Raw genomic sequence first — 21,226 nt, forward strand, 5'->3', positions numbered from 1 at the left:
GCAAACTACAGTAAATTCAACTAGTCACAAACTTCTCGGCTCGGCAGTTGATGGCTTTTCCTGCATAAATTAGTTCAGCTTTCAGGTGCTCCCGTGGGCTGGAAAAGGTGGATATTGTCCTAGGAGACTCTTTCCTATGAATGTATCCACCTTTTCCAGCCCACCGGAGCACCTGAAGGCTGAACTAATTTACGCAGGATAAGTCATCAACTGCTGAGCCGACAAGTTCGTGACGAATCGAATTTACTGTAAGTTCGCTCATCTCTAATAATACTACCACAAACTGCGCCCTCTGAATATAATACTATCACCCACTGTGCCCTCTGAATATAACACTACCACAAACTGCGCCCTCTGAATATAACGTTGCCATACAGTGTACCGTCTGAATATAATACCACAACCGCAGTAACATCCCTCAACATCCGTTAGCTGATGCTATTACCACGGGAGGGGGTATTGGTGGTGTTGCTAATGGATGATCGGGGTGCTACTACTGGGGGGGTGTTGCTGAAGGATGATGAGGGTGCTACTGGCCATCCCCCCTGGCAGTATCACCCCCATCATCCATCGGCAGGATCAGGAGCACCGCCATCATCCACCATCAGGATCTGCTGATGGAGGTGCTGCTGATGGGGGGGGGGGGGGGTAGTTGCTGGCGGATGATGAGGGTGCTACTGCCAGGGGGATGATCCTGCCGATGGATGATGGGGGTGATACTGCCAGGGGGGGATGGCCAGGAGCATTAGGTAGGCAGCAGTTCCCCCACATTAGGTAGGTAGCAGTTTCCCCACATTAGGTAGCATCTTTTCCCCACATTAGGCAGCATAGATTCCCCACATTTGGTACCAGTTACCCCACATTAGGTAGCAATTTCCCCATATTAGGTAGCACAGATTCCCCACATTAGGTAGCAGTTTCCCCACATTCGGTAGCACAGATTCCCCACATTAGCTAGCATAGACTCCCCACATTAGGTAGCATAGACTTCGCACATTAGGTATCATAGACTCCGCATATTAGGTAGCATATACTCCGCACATTAGGTAGCATAGACTCCCCACATTAGGCCGCAGGTTCCCTTGCAGGTTCCCCACAATGCGTCAAAGTCTCCCCACACACACACACACACATATGCACACACAAAAAAAAAAAAAAACACATACAACACAGAGAGACACACACACAAACACACACAGTCAGAGAGACACACACTCACAGACACACAGAGTCACACAGTCACACACACACAGTCACACACACACACACACACACACAGAGTTACACAAACACACAGTCACACACAGAGTCACACAAATACACAGAGTCACACACACACAGAGAGTCACACAAACACACACAGTCACACACACACACACACACACACACAGAGTCACACACACAAACATAGATAGAGACAGACACACACACTCACCCATCCAGCGCAGCGATCCTTCTCACCGGGCGCAATGCGAGTGACGTAACTGACGTCCCCCTGCGCGGCCATGCGGTGTGACGTCAGGCCGGCGCAGACGTGGGAGCGGAGGCCGGGCACAGTACTGGTGAAGGTGAGGGGGGGGGCGTGATGACGGACGGGCGCACTGAAAGGGGGGGAGTTGCTAACGGACGGGTGCACCTCACACACAGCACAGGGGGGGTGTGCTGACGGATGGGAGGCCGGTCGGGCACATAGGGGGGTGTCAGTGTAGCTGGGGAGGGGGTGTGGGTGCTACGGAGCGTCTTGGTGTCACCCCACTAGGTTGGTGTCACCCGGTGCGGGCCGCACCCCCCGCACCCGGGTCGCAACGCCACTGCGTGCCCCTACTCACTTAGATGCCGGGACGGGCTGTGGGTCCTTTACAATCAGCACAGGGGCTGCTGCTTCAGGCTACTATTTACTGGGGGATTACCTACATGGGGTAACTACCTTTTGGAGGCATGACCTACCTGGGGCCACTATTTACTGGAAGCACTAACTACTGGGGGCACTATCAACTTATGGTACTACCTACTAAGGGCATTACCTACCTGGGGGAACTTTTTACTGGGGGCATTATTTGCTGGGGGCATTATCTACTTGGGAGAATTACCTACTGCCTACTGGGGGCATTACCTATCTGGGGGCACCACCTACTGGGGCATTACCTATTACATACCTACTGGGGCATTAACTACAACCTATCTGGGGGCATGACCTACTGCCTATCTACTGGGACATTACTTACCTGGGAGCATTACTGGGGGCATTACCTACTAGGGGCATTATCGACCTACTGTGTGTGTGTGTGGGGGGGGGGGGTCTAATTTATAAGGGGATTTCCTACCTACCTACTGGGGCCACTACTTAATAGGGGAGGGGAAATAACCTACCCACCAGCACCCTATCCTCCTACCCTTTCCGCCAACACACTTAACTGCTTCCTTATACTATTCATTCATTATTTGGGACACTTAGGGTAGGGAACATGTGGGAAATGTGCTGAAAAATGGGGAGCCTAATATGTTTGTTGTCTGGCAGATTCTGTGGAGGCGAGTCATGGTTGGAAGAATACTTCATGATGGTCTGAGCAAAACAGAGAAGTAAAGGAAAGAGAACAACTCCAAGAAGATGCCTCTTGTGTCAGCAGATGTAACTGCACTGTAATCACTTATATGGTCTGGAGAGCCTTTGTAGAACCCAGGTCATTACTATGTGGGCTTTGTATGGGGGATATTGATCTATGGTCAGTGGTTTTATTTCAATCGTTATATGGTGGTAATCGTAATGGTCATGGTGTAATGGTAATATTTTCACTTTTATACTGATATTATTATTGTTAATATTGGTCTCAGTCAGTGGCGTAGCTATAGAGGTCGCAGGGGTCGCAATCGCAACCGGGCCCCGTAGCCCCCATGCCACTACACTGTGCAGCTACAGCAATAGTACTGCCGCCCGGGCCCGTCGCTGCCAGCAATCTTTATTTTTTATTTTTTTCAATTACCTGAGCGCCGGCCCTTTAAAACTCAGCGCAGGGTCAGGGGCATGATGGGAGGCCAGGGGCTGATGGGAGAAGACGTGCTCCGTGCAGGCACGCACGTCAGCTCGTCAGCTCAAAGCCCCTGGTGCAGCCGCCCTCCCACCCCACATCAATGCAGTGAGAAGGTGAGGAGACATGAGTCGGGCTGCCGGAGGGGGGTGCTGGGGGTGATAAATTCATGAGGACATTGTGTGTGTTTTATTCATTGATGAGGAGACTGAGGATGGGGTGATTGATGAGGAGACGGAGGGTAGGGGGGGGCTGACTGACTGACTGATGAGGAGACTGAGGGTGTGGGGGTTATTCATTGATGATGTTGGGGGGGGGGTGATGAGGAGACCATGGATGGTGGGGTACCTAACAATGAGGAGACTGAGGATAGGGTGCTGGGGGGATTGACTGAGGATGGGGTGCTGGGGGGGGGGTTGGACTGGGTGGCAGTGTATGAGGTGATGAGGAGACTGAGGATGGGGTACTGGGGGGGGCTGGGTGGTGGTGCATGAGGTAATGAGGAGACTGAGGATGGGGTACTGGGGGGGCTGGGTGGTGGTGTATGAGGTGATGAGAAGACTGTGGATGGGGTACTGGGGGGGCTGGGTGGTGGTGTATGAGGTGATGAGGAGACTGAGGATGGGGTACTGGGGGGGCTGGGTGGTGATGTATGAGGTGATGAGGAGACTGAGGATGGGGTACGGGGGGGCCTGGGTGGTGGTGTATGAGGTGATGAGGAGACTGAGGATGGGGTACGGGGGGCTGGGTGGTGATGTATGAGATGATTAGGGGACTGAGGATGGGGTACGGGGGGGCTGGGTGGCAGTGTATGAGGTGATGAGGAGACTGAGGATGGGGTACTGGGGGGGCTGGGTGGTGGTGTATGAGGTGATGAGGAGACTGAGGATGGGGTATGGGGGGGGCTGGGTGGTGGTGATGAGGAGACTGAGGATGGGGTATGGGGGGGGCTGGGTGGTGGTGATGAGGAGACTGGGGATGGGGTGCAGGAGGGGCCTGGGTGGTGGTGTATGAGGTGATGAGGAGACTGAGGATGGGGTACGGGGGGGGGGCTGGGTGGTGGTGTATGAGGACACTGAGGATGGGGTATGGGGGGCTGGGTGGTGGTGTATGAGGAGACTGAGGATGGGGTGCCGGAGGGGCCTGGGTGGTGGTGTATGAGGTGATGAGGAGACTGAGGATGGGGTATGGGGTGGGCTGGGTGGTGGTGTATGAGGTGACGAGGAGACTGAGGATGGGGTATGGGGTGGGCTGGGTGGTGGTGTATGAGGTGATGAGGAGACTGAGGATAGGGTGGGCTGGGTGGTGGTATATGATGTGATGAGGAGTCTGAGGATGGGGAACGGGGGGGGGGGGTCGTGGGTGGCGGTGTATGCGGTAATGACTTAGGTAAAGACTTAAGGGGCTGAGAAGCCTGGAGGAGGACAGTGCAGGGGTGGGATTCAGCCGGACTAAGAAGAAACACTGTGTGACAGTATTATTATGGGAACAGTGGGTGGCAGTATAATATTCAGGGGGTACAGTGTGTAGCAATAATATATTTAGAGGGTACAGTGGGTGGCAGTATATTCAGGGGGTACAGTGTGTAGCAATAATATATTTAGAGGGTACAGTGGGTGGCAGTATTATATTCAGGGAGTACGGTGTGTAGCAATAATATATTTAGAGGGTGCAGTGGTTGGCAGTATTATATTCAGGGGATCCAGTATTTGGCAGGTGTCAGGATCTGGGCTGGTAGCAGGTAGCGGAGGCTAGTGGTGGATCCGCTGTGCCAGAGAGGTGAAGACGAGGGCCGTACCAGGAGAACGGAGTCTAAGGAGTTACTGGTTTTCACCAGAGCCCGCCGCAAAGCGGGATGGACTTGCTGCGGCAGGTAACCCCCAGGTCGTTCCTCCCAGAAGCGACTCAACCTCTCTGGCTGCGGAGATAAGGCAAGGTACAAGAGGATCAGGCAAAGGCGTAGTCGGACGAAGCAAATTGTCAGGGCAGGCAGCAACGGTTCACAGGCGGTAGTCAGTAGCAACAGGTACGGCAACAAGCAGGGAACACAGGAACAAAGAACGCTTTCTCTCAGGCACAAGGCAACAAAGATCCGGCAGGAAGCTGTGGGAGGAGATGGTACTTATAGGCAGTGCACAGGTAAAGCCTAATTAAGTCCAAGCAGCACTGCCTCTCACAAACCTAAACCCTTAATTAACCATATTGGACCAGGCACCAATCACCGGTGCACTGGCCATTTAGATCTAAGAGTCCCGGGACCAAGAGAGCGGGGACGCACACGCTGAGACGGAGCGCAGCCTGGGGACACACGCCGTAAGCGCTCCGGTCCAGGAGCGGGGACCGGAGCGCTCGGCATTACAGCAGGGTTATAATGATTAATGTCTTTATATAGAGAATGAGGATCTGCTGACAAGCTGAGGAATCAATGATGAAGACCTGGTGCCCGGACAAGATGAGAAGAGAAGACAACAGAGACGATGTCACTCAGGTCACTGATATCACTGTGTATTCTGTCTGACCCAATCTGTGGCTCTCCAGCTGTTACATAGTTAGTATGGTTGAAAAAAGACATACGTCCATCAAGTTCAACCAAGGAGTTGAAGTGAAGGGTGTAAGGGGATAAGGGGAAGGGATGTAGGTTTATAATTCTGCATAAGCATTAATGTTATTTTGTTCCAGGAATGTATCTAACCCTGTTTTAAAGCTGTTAATTGTTCCTGCCATGACCAGTTCCTGAGGTAGACTGTTCCATAAATTCACAGTTCTTATGGTAAAGAAGGCGTGTCGCCCCCGGAGACTATACCTTTTCTTCTCCAGACGGAGGGAGTGCCCCCTTGTCCTTTGGGGGAGTTTAACCTGGAACAGTTTTTCTCCAGATTTTTTGTATGGCCATTTATATACTTATATACGTTTATCACATCCCCCCCTTAAACGTTTCTTCTCAAGACTAAACAATTGTAACTCCTTTAATCGCTCCTCATAGCTAAGATGTTCCATGCCCCATATTAGTTTAGTCACACGTCTCTGCACCCTTTCCAGCTCCACAGTGTCCCTTTTATGGACAGGCGACCAAAACTGAACAGCATATTCCAGGTGAGGCCGTACCAATGCTTTATAAAGGGGGAGTATTATGTCCCTGTCCCTTGAGTCCATGCCTCTTTTTATACATGACAATATCCTGCTGGCTTTGGAAGCAGCAGCCTGACGTTGCATGCTATTCTGTAGTCTGTGATCTACAAGTACACCCAGATCCTTCTCTACCAGTGACTCTGCCAGTTTAATCCCCCCTAAGACATACGATGCATGCAGGTTATTAGTACCCAGATGCATAACTTTACATTTATCCACATTGAACCTCATTTGCCAAGTGGATGCCCAGACATTTAGTCTATCCAAGTCATCTTGTAACTTATGCACATCCTCTATAGACTGTACCATGCTACAAAGCTTGGTGTCATCTGCAAAGATAGAAACAGAGCTGTTAATACCATCCTCTATATCATTGATAAATAAATTAAACAACAGCGGGCCCAGTACTGAACCTTGGGGTACACCACTAATAACCGGGGACCAATCAGAGTACGAATCATTGACCACCACTCTCTGGGTACGATCCATGAGCCAGTGTTCAATCCAGTTACAAACTAAAATTTCCAAACCCAAAGACATTAACTTACCTGTCAGACGTCTATGAGGGACAGTATCAAATGCTTTAGCAAAATCCAGAAACACTATATCCACAGCCATTCCTCTGTCAAGGCTTCTACTCACCTCTTCATAAAAGCAAATTAGATTGGTTTGACAACTTCTATCCTTAGTAAACCCATGCTGGCTATCACTTATAATACTATTATCCCCTATGTATTCCTGTATGTAATCCCTTATAAGTCCTTCAAACAATTTACCCACAATGCACGTTAAACTTACCGGTCTATAATTGCCTGGCGAAGACCTAGAGCCCTTCTTGAAGATTGGCACCACATTCGCCTTGCACCAGTCCCTTGGCACAATACCAGACACCAGTGAATCTCTAAATATCATGAACAGGGGTACAGATATTACTGAACTTACCTCTCTAAGAACTCTTGGGTGTAGTCCATCCGGCCCTGGAGATCTGCTTACATTTACTTTACTTAACTTACCTTGTACTCTACCTTATCTCTACATTAAGCCAGTTCAGTACATTACATGATGTGTTACCAGCACTGACCTGGCCAATGTCATCTCCTCCTTCTTCCATAGTATATACAGAACTAAAGAACCCATTCAGTAGTAGCCTTCTCTTGATCGCCCGTGACAACCTCCCCATTATCATTATTAAGGGGTCCTACATGCTCTGTCCTTGGTTTTTTTGTATTTATATATCTAAAAATTATTTAGGACTAGTTTTGCTTTCTTTGACCACCTGTCTCTCATTTAGAATTTTTGCTGTTTTTATTACATTTTTAGAGATTTTATTAAGCTCCTTGTACTGTTTAAATGTTATAGCTGACCCATCAGATTTGAATTTTTTGAAGGCTATTTTTTTGTTGTTTATTGCTCTTTTAACATCATTTGTCAGCCATGTAGGATTTAGTTTTAATCGTTTATATTTGTTCCCCTTTGGTATATATTTAGCTGTATAATTATTTAGAGTTGATTTAAAGATGTCCCATTTACCTTCTGTATCAGTATTTGACAACACCTCCCCCCAGTCTATGTCCTGTAGTGCAGCTCTCAGCCCAGGGAAATTTGCCTTTTTAAAGTTATATGTTTTTGCCTTCCCCGCCTGTCTTTGTTTTCTACATTTTAAGTCAAAAGTAACTATCTTGTGGTCGCTATTACCAAGGTTTTCCTGCACAGTTACATTACCAAACAGCTCTGCGTTGTTGGACATGATCAAATCCAACAAGACATCACTTCTTGCTGGGTCCTCCACAAACTGGCCCATAAAATTATCCTGCAATAAATTTAGGAATTTTCTCCCCTTTGTAGTTTTAGCTAGCCCCCGGCCCCAATCTATATCTGGATAGTTAAAATCTCCCATTATTACGACTGTACCTGCCCGGGCGGCCCTCTCTATTTGTTTATGACGCCGACCTTCTAACTCTTCAGTGATATTAGGGGGTCTGTAGATTACACCAAATACAATTTTTTCAGTATTTCCCTCCTTTTGTAATTCTACCCACAATGATTCCACATCCTCAGAATCATCACACACTATGGCATCGCTCATACTGACTTTCATACCACTTCTAACAGACAGACTCCACCACCTTTTCTGTTCATTCTATCCTTGTGAAACAACAACTTCCATAATGCCTGAGGATCTCCAGACACGATGGGAATTGTAGCTTTATTACAGATGGAGAGCCACTTGAACCAAGGTGATTGGTGGGGGTCTAAGCAGTCGGACCCCCACCATAAAAATGGGCTGCTTATTTTAAAATGCCTGGGCTTATTTTTGGCCCCAGTACGGCCCTGCCTGTCATTCATTATTATATTTGTGTGGTCGAGGCTGGGTAAGGAGTTCGTCAGGGATTGGGGAAGCGTGTCGTCGAGGGGTTGGGGGGCCCAGGACAATTTTTCGCATCAGGGCCCTGTGATTTCTAGCTACGCCCCTGGTCTCAGTATACAGGATTTGGTCAGTAACAGTATGATTGCAATATACATCCAAAAAGCTAAATCACAGCACAACTCCAGGGATCCAGTCTTTCAAATCAGGGCTGAAATTTAATTGCACCATGTAACAAACAGTGCAATAAAATTTCAGCCCTGATTTGAAAGACTGGATCCCTGGAGTTGTGCTGTGATTTTGCTTTTTGGATGTATATTGCTGTTTCAGCCTGGCAATCTGGCTTGTCGCTTGCACAACCCAGGATGGGGTTAATATTGCTGGCCTTCCCTTTAGGTTGCAGTATGAAGGTAATATGTATAGTGATAATATCCCTCCTTGTATACTGGTAATACAGGTAATATTTATCTCAGTATACAGGATTTGGTCAGTAACAGTATGATGGTACTATGTATGGTGATAATATTCCTCCTTGTATACTGGTAATATAGGTAATATTTGTCTCAGTATACAGGATTTGGTCAGTAACAGTATGATGGTACTATGTATGGTGATAATATTCCTCCTTGTATACTGGTAATATAGGTAATATTTGTCTCAGTATACAGGATTTGGTCAGTAACAGTATGATGGTACTATGTATGGTGATAATATTCCTCCTTGTATACAGGTATTATTGGTAATATTGGTCAGTATACAGGATTTGGTCAGTAACACAGTAACAGTATGGCGGTAATATGTATGGTGATATTTCCTCCTTACTTCCTCTCTGAACTAAAGGCCTCTTCTTTTTCTTGTCCTGTGTTTTAAAAATTTTTTTTATCATAGACGATGGGTAAGATAGCAGGCAGGCACTGGGGGCAGACTTGATGGTGGGCCAAGTGAGGGGGGGGGGGCCAGGCCTAGAACAGTGTAAGGGGCCCCAAAATTTCTGATGGCAGCCCTGCCCAAACCTTTTTGCTTCTGCCTAGGGGTCAGTTGACAGCAAGTCAACACTGTGTACAGTTGTGTTGGCTTTCTGTAGTGTGTGTGGGGGGAGGGGGGGCATTAGACTATAAAATTGACAGAGGGCTGAAATTACATTAGACTGTGCACTGATCATGGACAGCATTTACACTAGACTGTGCACTGATCAAGGGGCAGCATATACACTAGACTACGCACTGATCGGGGGCAGTATTTACACTAGACTGTGCACTGATCGAGGGTAGCATACACACTAGACTATGCACTGATCGAGGGCAGCATACACACTAGACTGTGCACTGATCGAGGGCAGCATATACACTAGACTATGCACTGATCGGGGGCAGCATATACACTAGACTACGCACTGATGAGGGGCAGTATTTACACTAGACTGTGCACTGATCGGGGGCAGCATATACACTAGACTACGCACTGGGGGGCAGCATATACACTAGACTATGCACTGATCAGGGGCAGCATATACGCTAGACTATGCACTGATCGAGGGCAGCATATACACTAGACTACGCACTGATCGGGGGCAGTATTTACACTAGACTGTGCACTGATCGAGGGCAGCATACACACTAGACTATGCACTGATCGAGGGCAGCATACACACTAGACTGTGCACTGATCGAGGGCAGCATACAAACTAGACTGTGCACTGATAGAAGGCAGCATATACACTAGACTATGCACTAATCGGGGGCAGCATATACACTAGACTATGCACTGATCGAGGGAAGCATATACACTAGACTACGCACTGATCGGGGGCAGTATTTACACTAGACTGTGCACTGATCGAGGGCAGCATACACACTAGACTGTGCACTGATCGGGGGCAGCATATACACTAGACTATGCACTGGGGGGCAGCATATACAATAGACTATGCACTGATCGGGGGCAGCATATACACTAGACTATGTACTGATCGAGGGCAGCATATACACTAGACTACGCACTGATGGGGGGCAGTATTTACACTAGACTGTGCACTGATCGAGGGCAGCATACACACTAGACTGTGAACTGATTGAGGGCAGCATACACACTAGACTATGCACTGATAGGGGGCAGCATAGACACTAGACTACGCACTGATCGGGGGCAGCATATACACTAGACTACGCACTGATCGGGGGCAGTATTTACACTAGTCTGTGCACTGATCGAGGGCAGCATACACACTAGACTATGCGCTGATCGAGGGCTGCATACACACTAGACTGCACTGATCGAGGGCAGCATATACACTAGACTATGCACTGATCGGGGGCAGCATATACACTAGACTACGCACTGATGGGGGGCAGTATTTACACTAGACTGTGCACTGATCGAGGGCAGCATACACACTAGACTGTGCACTGATCGAGAGCAGCATACATACTAGACTATGCACTGATCGGGGGCAGCATATACACTAGACTATGCACTGATCGAGGGCAGTATATACACTAGACTATGCACTGATCGAGGGCAGTATATACACTAGACTACGCAATGATCGGGGGCAGTATTTACACTAGACTGTGCACTGATCGAGGGCAGCATACACACTAGACTGTGCACTGATCGAGGGCAGCATGTACACTAGACTATGCACTGATCGGGGGCAGCATATACACTAGACTATGAACTGATCGAGGGCAGCATATACACTAGACTACGCACTGATCGGGGGCAGTATTTACACTAGACTGTGCACTGATAGAGGGCAGCATACACACTAGACTGTGCACTGATTGAGGGCAGCATACACACTAGACTATGCAGTGATCGGGGGCAGCATATACACTAGACTACACACTGATCGGGGGCAGTATTTACACTAGTCTGTGCACTGATCGAGGGCAGCATACACACTAGACTATGCGCTGATCGAGGGCTGCATACACACTAGACTGTGCACTGATCGAGGGCAGCATATACACTAGACTATGCACTGATGGGGGCAGTATTTACACTAGACTGTGCACTGATTGAGGACAGCATACACACTAGACTGTGTACTGATCGAGGGCAGCATATACACTAGACTATGCACTGATCGGGGGCTGCATATACACTAGACTATGCACTGATCGAGGGCAGCATATACACTAGACTACGCACTGATCGGGGGCAGTATTTACACTAGACTATGCACTGATCGAGGGCAGCATATACACTAGACTACGCACTGATGGGGGGCAGTATTTACACTAGACTGTGCACTGATCGAGGGCAGCATACACACTAGACTGTGCACTGACCGAGGACAGCATAAACACTAGGCTATGCACTGATCGGGGGCAGCATATACACTAGACTATGCACTGATCAAGGGCAGCATATACACTAGACTACGCACTGATCGGGGGCAGTATTTACACTAGACTGTGCACTGATCGAGGGCAGCATACACACTAGACTGTGCACTGATGGAGGGCAGCATACACACTAGACTATGCACTGATCGGGGGCAGCATATACACTAGACTATGCACTGATCGAGGGCAGCATATACACTAGACTACGCACTGATCGGGGGCAGTATTTACACTAGTCTGTGCACTGATCGAGGGCAGCATACACACTAGACTATGCGCTGATCGAGGGCAGCATATACACTAGACTATGCACTGATCGGGGCAGCATATACACTAGACTATGCACTGATCGGGGGCAGCATATACACTAGACTACGCACTGGGGGGCAGCATATACACTAGACTGTGCACTGATCGAGGGCAGCATACACACTAGACTGTGCACTGATCGAGGGCAGCATATACACTAGACTATGCACTGATGGGGGCAGTATTTACACTAGACTGTGCACTGATTGAGGACAGCATACACACTAGACTGTGCACTGATCGAGGGCAGCATATACACTAGACTATGCACTGATCGGGGGCTGCATATACACTAGACTACGCACTGATCGGGGGCAGTATTTACACTAGACTATGCACTGATCGAGGGCAGCATATACACTAGACTACGCACTGATGGGGGGCAGTATTTACACTAGACTGTGCACTGATCGAGGGCAGCATACACACTAGACTGTGCACTGACCGAGGGCAGCATAAACACTAGACTATGCACTGATCGGGGGCAGCATATACACTAGACTATGCACTGATCAAGGGCAGCATATACACTAGACTACGCACTGATCGGGGGCAATATTTACACTAGACTGTGCACTGATCGAGGGCAGCATACACACTAGACTGTGCACTGATTGAGGGCAGCATACACACTAGACTATGCACTGATCGGGGCAGCATATACACTAGACTATGCACTGATCGGGGGCAGCATATACACTAGACTACGCACTGGGGGGCAGCATATACACTAGACTGTGCACTGATCGAGGGCAGCATACACACTAGACTGTGCACTGATCGAGGGCAGCATATACACTAGACTGTGCACTGATCGAGGGCAGCATACACACTAGACTGTGCACTGATCGAGGGCAGCATATACACTAGACTATAAACTGATCGGGGGCAGCATATACACTAGACTATGCACTGATCGAGGGCAGCATATACACTAGACTACACACTGATCGGGGGCAGTATTTACACTAGTCTGTGCACTGATCGAGGGCAGCATACACACTAGACTATGCACTGATCGAGGGCAGCATATACACTAGATTATGCACTGATCGGGGCAGCATATACACTAGACTATGCACTGATCGAGGGCAGCATATACACTAGACTATGCACTGATCGAGGGCAGCATATACACTAGACTATGCACTGATCGAGGGCAGCATATACACTAGACAGTGCACTGATCGAGGGCAGCATACACACTAGACTGTGCACTGATCGAGGGCAGCATATACACTAGACTATGCACTGATCGGGGGCAGCATATACACTAAACTATGCACTGATCGAGGGCAGTATATACACTAGACTATGCACTGATCGAGGGCAGTATATACACTAGACTACGCACTGATCGGGGGCAGTATTTACACTATACTGTGCACTGATCGAGGGCAGCATACACACTAGACTGTGCACTGATCGAGGGCAGCATGTACACTAGACTATGCACTGATCGGGGGCAGCATATACACTAGACTATGCACTGATCGAGGGCAGCATATACACTAGACTACGCACTGATCGGGGGCAGTATTTACACTAGACTGTGCACTGATCAAGGGCAGCATACACACTAGACTGTGCACTGATTGAGGGCAGCATACACACTAGACTATGCAGTGATCGGGGGAAGCATATACACTAGACTACACACTGATCGGGGGCAGTATTTACACTAGTCTGCGCACTGATTGAGGGCAGCATACACACTAGACTGTGCACTGATCGAGGGCTGCATACACACTAGACTGTGCACTGATTGAGGGCAGCATATACACTAGACTATGCACTGATGGGGGGCAGTATTTACACTAGACTGTGCACTGATTGAGGGCAGCATACCCTCTAGACTGTGCACTGATCGAGGGCAGCATATACACTAGACTATGCACTGATCGGGGGCTGCATATACACTAGACTGTGCACTGATCGAGGGCAGCATACACACTAGACTATGCGCTGATCGAGGGCTGCATACACACTAGACTGTGCACTGATCGAGGGCAGCATATACACTAGACTATGCACTGATCGAGGGCAGGATATACACTAGACTATGCACTGATCGGGGGCTGCATATACACCAGACTATGCACTGATCGAGGGCAGCATATACACTAGACTACGCACTGATCGGGGGCAGTATTTACACTAGACTATGCACTGATCAAGGGCAGCATATACACTAGACTACGCACTGATCGGGGGCAGTATTTACACTAGACTGTGCACTGATCGAGGGCAGCATACACACTAGACTGTGCACTGATTGAGGGCAGCATACACACTAGACTATGCACTGATCGGGGGCAGCATATACACTAGACTATGCACTGATCGAGGGCAGCATATACACTAGACTACGCACTGATCGGGGGCAGTATTTACACTAGTCTGTGCACTGATTGAGGGCAGCATACACACTAGACTATGCGCTGATCGAGGGCAGCATATACACTAGACTATGCACTGATCGGGGCAGCATATACACTATACTATGCACTGATCGAGGGCAGCATATACACTAGACTATGCACTGATCGAGGGCAGCATATACACTAGACTGTGCACTGATCGAGGGCAGCATACACACTAGACTGTGCACTGATCGGGGGCAGCATATACACTAGACTATGCACTGGGGGGCAGCATATACACTAGACTATGCACTTATCGGGGGCAGCATATACACTACACTATGCACTGATCGAGGGCAGCATATACACTAGACTACGTACTGATCGGGGGCAGTATTTACACTAGACTATGCACTGATCGAGGACAGCATATACACTAGACTACGCACTGATCGGGGGCAGTATTTACACTAGACTGTGCATTGATCGAGGGCAGCATACACACTAGACTGTGCACTGATCGAGGGCTGCATACACACTAGACTGTGCACTGATCGAGGGCAGCATATACACTAGACTATGCACTGATCGGGGGCAGCATATGCACTAGACTACGCACTGATGGGGAGCAGTATTTACACTAGACTGTGCACTGATCGAGGGCAGCATACACACTAGACTGTGCACTGATCGAGGGCAGTATATACACTAGACTATGCACTGATCGAGGGCAGTATATACACTAGACTACGCACTGATCGGGGGCAGTATTTACACTAGACTGTGCACTGATTGAGGGCAGCATACACACTAGACTGTGCACTGATCGAGGGAAGCATATACACTAGACTATGCACTGATCGGGGGCAGCATATACACTAGACTATGCACTGATCGGGGGCAGCATATACACTAGACTATGCACTGATCGGGGGCAGCATATACACTAGACTATGCACTGATCGAGGGCAGCATATACACTAGACTACGCACTGATCGGGGGCAGTATTTACACTAGACTGTGCACTGATTGAGGGCAGCATACACACTAGACTGTGCACTGATTGAGGGCAGCATACACACTAGACTATGCACTGATCGAGGGCAGCATACACACTAGACTGTGCACTGATTGAGGGCAGCATACACACTAGACTATGCACTGATCGGGGGCAGCATATACACTAGACTACACACTGTTCGGGGGCAGTATTTACACTAGTCTGTGCACTGATCGAGGGCAGCATACACACTAGACTATGCGCTGATCGAGGGCTGCATACACACTAGACTGTGCACTGATCAAGGGCAGCATATACACTAGACTATGCACTGATCGGGGGCAGCATATACAATAGACTATGCACTGATCGAGGGCAGCATATACACTAGACTACGCACTGATCGGGGGCAGTATTTACACTAGACTATGCACTGATCGAGGGCAGCATATACACTAGACTGTGCACTGATCGAGGGCAGCATACACACTAGACTGTGCACTGATCGGGGGCAGCATATACACTAGACTATGCACTGGGGGGCAGCATATACACTAGACTATGCACTTATCGGGGGCAGCATATACACTACACTATGCACTGATCGAGGGCAGCATATACACTAGACTACGTACTGATCGGGGGCAGTATTTACACTAGACTGTGCACTGATCGAGGGCAGCATACACACTAGACTGTGCACTGATCGGGGGCAGCATATACACTAGACTATGCACTGATCGGGGGCAGCATGTTCACTAGACTATGCACTGATCGAGGACAGCATATACACTAGACTACGCACTGATCGGGGGCAGTATTTACACTAGACTGTGCATTGATCGAGGGCAGCATACACACTAGACTGTGCACTGATCGAGGGCTGCATACACACTAGACTGTGCACTGATCGAGGGCAGCATATACACTAGACTATGCACTGATCGGGGGCAGCATATGCACTAGACTACGCACTGATGGGGAGCAGTATTTACACTAGACTGTGCACTGATCGAGGGCAGCATACACACTAGACTGTGCACTGATCGAGGGCAGTATATACACTAGACTATGCACTGATCGAGGGCAGTATATACACTAGACTACGCACTGATCGGGGGCAGTATTTACACTAGACTGTGCACTGATCGAGGGCAGCATACACACTAGACTGTGCACTGATCGAGGGAAGCATATACACTAGACTATGCACTGATCGGGGGCAGCATATACACTAGACTATGCACTGATCGAGGGCAGCATATACACTAGACTACGCACTGATCGGGGGCAGTATTTACACTAGACTGTGCACTGATTGAGGGCAGCATACACACTAGACTGTGCACTGATTGAGGGCAGCATACACACTAGACTATGCACTGATCGAGGGCAGCATACACACTAGACTGTGCACTGATTGAGGGCAGCATACACACTAGACTATGCAATGATCGGGGGCAGCATATACACTAGACTACACACTGTTCGGGGGCAGTATTTACACTAGTCTGTGCACTGATCGAGGGCAGCATACACACTAGACTATGCGCTGATCGAGGGCTGCATACACACTAGACTGTGCACTGATCAAGGGCAGCATATACACTAGACTATGCACTGATCGGGGGCAGCATATACACTAGACTATGCACTGATCGAGGGCAGCATATACACTAGACTACGCACTGATCGGGGGCAGTATTTACACTAGACTATGCACTGATCGAGGGCAGCATATACACTAGACTACGCACTGATCGGGGGCAGTATTTACACTAGACTGTGCACTGATCGAGGGCAGCATACACACTAGACTGTGCACTGATTGAGGGCAGCATACACACTAGACTATGCACTGATCGGGGGCAGCATATACACTAGACTACACACTGTTCGGGGGCAGTATTTACACTAGTCTGTGCACTGATTGAGGGCAGCATACACACTAGACTATGCGTTGATCGAGGGCTGCATACACACTAGACTGTGCACTGATCAAGGGCAGCATATACACTAGACTATGCACTGATCGGGGGCAGCATATACACTAGACTATGCACTGATCGAGGGCAGCATATACACTAGACTACGCACTGATCGGGGGCAGTATTTGCACTAGACTATGCACTGATCGGGGGCAGCATATACACTAGACTATGCACTTATCGGGGGCAGCATATACACTACACTATGCACTGATCGAGGGCAGCATATACACTAGACTACGTACTGATCGGGGGCAGTATTTACACTAGACTGTGCACTGATCGAGGGCAGCATACACACTAGACTGTGCACTGATCGGGGGCAGCATATACACTAGACTATGCACTGATCGAGGACAGCATATACACTAGACTACGCACTGATCGGGGGCAGTATTTACACTAGATTGTGCATTGATCGAGGGCAGCATACACACTAGACTGTGCACTGATCGAGGGCTGCATACACACTAGACTGTGCACTGATCGAGGGCAGCATATACACTAGACTATGCACTGATCGGGGGCAGCATATGCACTAGACTACGCACTGATGGGGAGCAGTATTTACACTAGACTGTGCACTGATCGAGGGCAGCATACACACTAGACTGTGCACTGATCGAGGGCAGTATATACACTAGACTATGCACTGATCGAGGGCAGTATATACACTAGACTACGCACTGATCGGGGGCAGTATTTACACTAGATTGTGCACTGATCGAGGGCAGCATACACACTAGACTGTGCACTGATCGAGGGAAGCATATACACTAGACTATGCACTGATCGGGGGCAGCATATACACTAGACTATGCACTGATCGAGGGCAGCATATACACTAGACTACGCACTGATCGGGGGCAGTATATACACTAGACTACGCACTGATCGAGGGCAGCATATACACTAGACTATGCGCTGATCGAGGGCAGCATATACACTAGACTATGCACTGATCGGGGCAGCATATACACTAGACTATGCACTGATCGAGGGCAGCATATACACTAGACTATGCACTGATCGAGGGCAGCATATACACTAGACTGTGCACTGATCGAGGGCAGCATACACACTAGACTGTGCACTGATCAGGGGCAGCATATACACTAGACTATGCACTGGGGGGCAGCATATACACTAGACTATGCACTTATCGGGGGCAGCATATACACTAGACTATGCACTGATCAAGGGCAGCATATACACTAGACTACGCACTGATCGGGGGCAGCATATACACTATACTATGCACTGATCGAGGGCAGCATATACACTAGACTATGCACTGATCGAGGGCAGCATATACACTAGACTATGCACTGATCGAGGGCAGCATATACACTAGACTATGCACTGATCGAGAGCAGCATACAGAGATTTAGCTCAGGGATGTCCACCACAATTAGAGAGATCAGCTGTGGAAGAAACTACGTGCCGACGGGTGCAAGAAGCTCCCCGGTGGCTCTAAAAAACTATAGTGTCTATCATTGTTACCAAAGGTTGTGCAACCAAGTCTTAGGGAAGGTGCTGTTAATCCTGTCCATGTCATATATAAACAATGGGGGAGATTTATTGCGTTGTCTTATAGTAAAGTACAGCTGGGATACAAAGAAACTTACAATAAGACAATGCAATAAATCTCCCCTTATGTTTTATCTTAATCTCTATTGTAGAAATGACTGCATGTATGTAGACTGGTCAACTTTTCCGTTAAATGCATGCGGACATACTATAAAAATATTCTAAGCATATAAAGAGTTAGTACTGAAGATTTTAGATTTTAATACTAAACAATCTAGGGTGCCATTATTTGTATTTATTGAAGGTGGTGAAGTTTTTGTTAAAAAATTTTATTAACAAAATCCCGATTGCAGTCTTCATATTGGGCACTAGATGTCAGTATAACTTCAGTTAACTATCAATTAGATATCACATATTTTTATCTTAGAATAAACAGAGGAATCAAGCTGCAGTTGTACTGATGAGGGCTAGTATATATGAGTATTACTCCACAGTGTAGCCTACAATTCTAATACACTTATTAATAAAATGGCACACATTGCCAATAGCACAGAACCCTGACACAAATAGGATAGCATGCCATCAATACAGTTGGTGCTTGCTACATCTGTATGTTTATCCCAGGAAGGTTTACATTCACTTACAGTTATTGTTTATATTTCCTTACTAATTCCCAACCACATTTTGTCCCAAGAATATACAGTGTCTCAGCACACTAGGACCAGTGGATGGAGGAACAATCCTCATTAATATTTACAATTGGTCACTTACGTGACCACTAATTCCTGGTTTTACCATCCACCAATATTGTCTATTTATATGCAAGATATACTTGCTACAAGTTTATTATAGGTGTTGTGGCTGCAGTCCACATGCTAACTATTCCTATTCAGTGATGATGTACAGTAGTATACTCAATACTCCATCATCCCTGAAAGGAGAAGGTAGCATGTGGACTGCAGCCACATCACCCATATGTGACGCTGAGGATCTGAAGGTTGTGAAGGGCAGTGAATACCCATGTACAGCAGATCACAAGGGTTGCATGCTCACCGAGGGCATTTATTTACAGCAGGAATAGTAGTGCTGTCTTTAAAAGTGGATCCTGGACATTACAGAGTTAATGGGAGATAGTAAATTGACCACTATGACCATTCCAGTCATGAAAGTTAGTGACTTTTCATGTGCTACAGTTTATGAACTATTTGCTTATTGAAACAATATACTGTGAGTAGCTAGCACTAGGGAATCAGCCTAGGAAGGGGTACCCTGTAGGTGGTATGCAGTGGAGTGCTCAAACCTGGTGGAGGCTGTAGATAGTCCTTTTTTGGGATCTAAGGGGATATCTATAGTCCTAGTGGGACAACAAATTGCTACAGCAGTGTTTTCCAACCAGGGTGCCTCCACCTGCTGCAAAACTACAACTCCCAGCATGCCCGGACAGCCTTCGGCTGTCCTGGCATGCTGGGAAGGGGTAGTTTTGCAACAGCTGGAGGCACCCTGGTTGGGAAATACTAAGCTACAGTGTAATTGGTTACTCTGCACGCCTGTAATGTTGCCTTGGGAGTCAGGCCTAAGAATTTGTGCCTCTAATGAGAATTGAAGCCAACAAGTTTTTTGCATCATCTGTGAAAATGTCTGTAAACTTGTTTGTCTGGATTGTTTGGTCTGCTTTAGCTCTTTTATTGAAGAGGACCAAGCCCAACTACCAGCTAAGCAATTTAGGTTCTTTAAAGGGGTACTCCGGCGGAAAACATTTTTTTTTTTTTAATCAACTGGTGCAAGAAAGTTAAACAGATTTGTAAATGGCTTCTATTAAAAATCTTTACCCTTCCAGTACTTCTTAGCAGTTGTATGCTACAGAGGAAATTATTTTCTTTTTGAATTTTTTTTTCTGTCTTGTCCACCGTGCTCTCTACTGACACCTCTGTCCATGTCAGGAACTGTCCGGAGCAGCATAGGTTTGCAATAGGGATTTTCTCCTGCTCTGAACAGTTCATGATATGGGCATCAGGTGTCAGCAGAGAGCACTGTGGACAAGACAAAAAAGAAATTCAAAAAGAAAAGAATTTCCATTATAGCATACAGCTGCTAAAAATTACTGGAAGGGTAAAAAAAATTTAATAGAAGTAATTTACAAATCTGTTTAACTTTCTGCCACCAGT

This window comes from Hyla sarda, chromosome 2 (genome assembly GCF_029499605.1).
Source record: "Hyla sarda isolate aHylSar1 chromosome 2, aHylSar1.hap1, whole genome shotgun sequence".
Classification (NCBI taxonomy): Eukaryota; Metazoa; Chordata; class Amphibia; order Anura; family Hylidae; genus Hyla; species Hyla sarda.